The 3,584-nt window shown below is 38.7% G+C and overlaps 1 long non-coding RNA gene across 1 annotated transcript; it reads right to left on the bottom strand.

Annotated features, from left to right (window-relative positions):
• Nucleotides 1–2,137: 2,137 nt before the first annotated feature.
• LOC109943678 (uncharacterized) lies at nt 2,138–3,100 on the bottom strand. Its single transcript, XR_002266737.1, has 2 exons — nt 2,977–3,100; nt 2,138–2,316 (listed from the first exon to the last, which is right to left on the bottom strand). It is a non-coding gene; the product is annotated as an uncharacterized lncRNA (long non-coding RNA).
• Between the last annotated feature and the right edge of the window lie 484 nt (nt 3,101–3,584).

Below are 3,584 nucleotides of genomic sequence, written 5' to 3'. Positions count from 1 at the left end.
GGAGTTCTTCCCTATTCCCTCTAAGTTGATGTGAGGTCGTTCAGGACGAGCATGCATGCATCCTTAATTAAACTAACTAGTAGTGTGCCCGTGCTTTGCTACGGTTTCATTTATACAACGTAAACTACAAAGATGTGTGCATCCTATTTATTAAAGCCAACAACCATGTTTCAAATATACATTTGTGCAAAAATTTATTATGGGAAGCGGCCGGGTGGTGGTGCTTGGTAGTTGAGATATACACGAGACATTTATTAAGAAAAATAAAGAATGGTCTTTTTATCTTGTGTATACGCATTCTTCTACTTTCTTTATCATTAGAAACAAAGATAAAAAGATTCTAACACAGTTTCTATTACATAGTTAAGCCTAGCGCGTGCGGGTAGTGGCCACACACAAATCACGTACACAATAATTATATAAAAAAACGAACAATATATATTCTTTGTTAATAACCAATGCATAACTAAACTCGGGATATTTTGGATTAAAAACTTAGTCATAAAAACATTGATTGTGTTGCAATACACTGAACATCTTTGTGTAGTAAACAGGAGTGGGACAATTTCTATATATGTTGTTTAAGAAAAGTAATAGATAAATCAGCACAACACCGGTGGCTTTGCCGATGTAGGCATCAACATCTTCATCTGATGCTTCAGCAGCCTCAACCTCTGGTGCATGCTGACCAACTTCCATCGCCCGACTCATCTGACAAAACACATCGCAAATTATAGATAAAATCATTCGATGATGGGCATCCCATGCAGACATAGCGATCAGTCATCTTATCATCATCATGTCAGTCTCGCTACAAATTAAATTAATAATAGTGGGAGAGGGGGCAATGTCATCCATCGTATACAGACCCAAAAAAACAATGTTGTCGCCTGTCATCAAGCCAAGCCCACCAAATCTTCTTAATCTGTCAATCATGGGTCACACCACACCACATTATAGCCATCAAATCTTCTTAATCTGTCAATATATTCCAACTTCAGATGCTTTGTTCTCATCACATAATTTTTGCTCTGAATGACAAAACTACATTGAAAGCAGATATTACTAATTATAGTAGAAAAAGAGCAAACAGTTAACCTAAAGATGAAAAGCTTTGTATCTATCCCATCATAATTATGTTTTACATTTCGTCTGACTTGTATTTCTACCTAGCCATTCTCAGGTCGGAGGAGCAGACCGTGCCATGCTTAGCAAGAAGTGAGCCATAACTTGTAGAATCTAAATTGATCACCATATGCTTAATTTCGTGTTCCAATGGTGTCGATATTCAAAAAATTACCTCTCATGTTCCTCGTCAGAATCCATTTCCTCATCATAGTGTTCACGATCTTGAGTATCCTCATTGTCATTATCCCTAATTTCATTTTGCACATCATGCTCTGCTGATTCAACAACTTCAAGTTCTTTTCAACCCTAAAAATGAAAAATATGAAAAACTAAAAAAATAGATGATCATGAACAAGCATGCTTTTTAGATGCTTTTGCAATAACAAACCATAGGTAAAGATAGAACATATGCATCCTATTAGAACGTACTTTACAATGCCTGAAAACATAATCTTATTCAACATCCTAATATTTTAACCATGTTTTTCCTTATCCACTCTGTTATGTTTTTTCTAGACAGGCTAACAAATCAGCCTTCAAAATCAGTATTGCATGAATACCAGTGCAACTAAATTCATTATCGGTGGGTACAAAAACTTAGTGGAAAATATCTGAATCGAAAATCTCATGCAATCTGAAAGCTGCTAGTCACAAACAATGTACTAAAACAAAAGGAATCAAAAAGTAACAAGGCATGAATCCACTGGCTGATAATTGGATGGAGATCACTCCTTAGCAGGTCTACTGAAAGTTGATAACGAGTTCAAGTCTACAGAATGTACTCAGTATCCACCTAAATCCACATGATGGGGTGGATTGGGGAGAAAAATTAACTTATGTCTCCTTTTTACACAAGTTGTATGTTTAGTTCATGATTAGGAATGATGATAGCTAAGACTCCAGAGTATTAATTTGTAGAGTACCAACTGACGTTTGGAGGAAGTTACCTTCTCAATGTTCTCTCTGATTGCATATTTGCACGCACGCTGGCAAATTTCTGTGATATCTGCTCCATTGAACCCTTGCGTGTACTTAGCAAGAGCATTCAAGTCCACATCCTTCGCCACAGGGGACTTCCTAAGGCAGGCCTTGAAGATCTGGAGCCTAGACTGCTCAACAGGAAGTGGAATGTAGATCAGCTGGTCAAGACGCTCTGGCCTCAGCAGAGCGGGGTCAATGATATCAGGCCTGTTTGTAGCTCCAATAATAAACACAGTCAAACTAACAAGCAAGAAAAAAAAGGAGATTTAGTGGTCTGCTACTGTGTTTAATTTTGTTTGCTTATTAGTACAGGAGGAAGCGTTTCCTCCAAGAAGTAGATGGAATTTCTTTTAACTGCTTGACACGAAAGTTGGCATTTTTTTATCAGGCTGAGGTTGATGGTTCAAATGAGTCCAATGACTTTGAGCCTGGTTCACTTAACACAACAAACCAGCTCATATGCCAATGGCTATCTTTCACAATGGGACCAATTCACTGCATAGGTTGAGTCCATTGCTTCTATTGTGCCTTACATGGTTGGGAGGTTCATCCAGGATTCCAATTCGTCAACAGATCAAGTAATCAAACGATACAATTTTTATATATTTCTAATGCTACTAATTTGTGGTTGCAGTGGTAGCCACAAAAGAGATTGGCCTAGATCAGGATCTTTCTATGGAAATCTTGACTCAGGTGGTGAATGCGGGGTACCAGCTCAGAATATGTTCTACGTGCCACCAGAAAACCGTGAGCAGTTCTGGTATGAAATAAAACATGAAGCTACTGCTTATATACGTGGTCAAATACAAAGATATTTCTGGTTCAACTAAAATAAATAATAGACAGGCAAAAGAGGACATTAACAACCTTTTATGGTGTTTGATGAAGCTGAGATGGCTGAAATTTCACTACTCATGACACCTGCAAAAAAGTCAAAAACAAATACTTATGGCAGTTAACAAATACAGCATTGAAGCTATTTGTTGATGGAGCTGAGTTGTGCATCGCTGTCCATCTAGAAAGTTACAGTATTTTCCAACCTTTTTCTGTAAGAAGCTCTCATCGAACATCAGCTTATCATTCTAGGTACTCAACGGACTACGGGGTGTTCCGCTTCTGTGTAGCCAATACCGAGTTGGACTGGAGGCTAGGAACGGAGCAGTACAGGTTCATCGAGCACTGCCTGTCATCTGTTGATCGGCAGAAACAACCATGGCTCATCTTCCTCGCGCACCGTGTCCTGGGTTACTCGTCGGCCACCTTCTACGCCGACGAAGGAACGACCGAGGAGCCCATGGGCTGCGAGTGCCTTCAGCCACTTTGGTAGAAGTACAAGGTCGATATCACTATGTACGGTTTCAATAAATTATATAAAAATGAACACCACATATTATAATCTAACTCAAAATCTCAAATTCTTACACAATACGAACCAAACCGGCAATTTCCAACAAAACCTAGACACTTATACAAAG

This window comes from Zea mays, chromosome 1, assembly GCF_902167145.1.
Source record: "Zea mays cultivar B73 chromosome 1, Zm-B73-REFERENCE-NAM-5.0, whole genome shotgun sequence".
Taxonomy (NCBI): domain Eukaryota; kingdom Viridiplantae; phylum Streptophyta; class Magnoliopsida; order Poales; family Poaceae; genus Zea; species Zea mays.
Note: the sequence above shows the minus strand (reverse complement) of the source record. Positions and strands in the feature narration are given on the sequence as shown.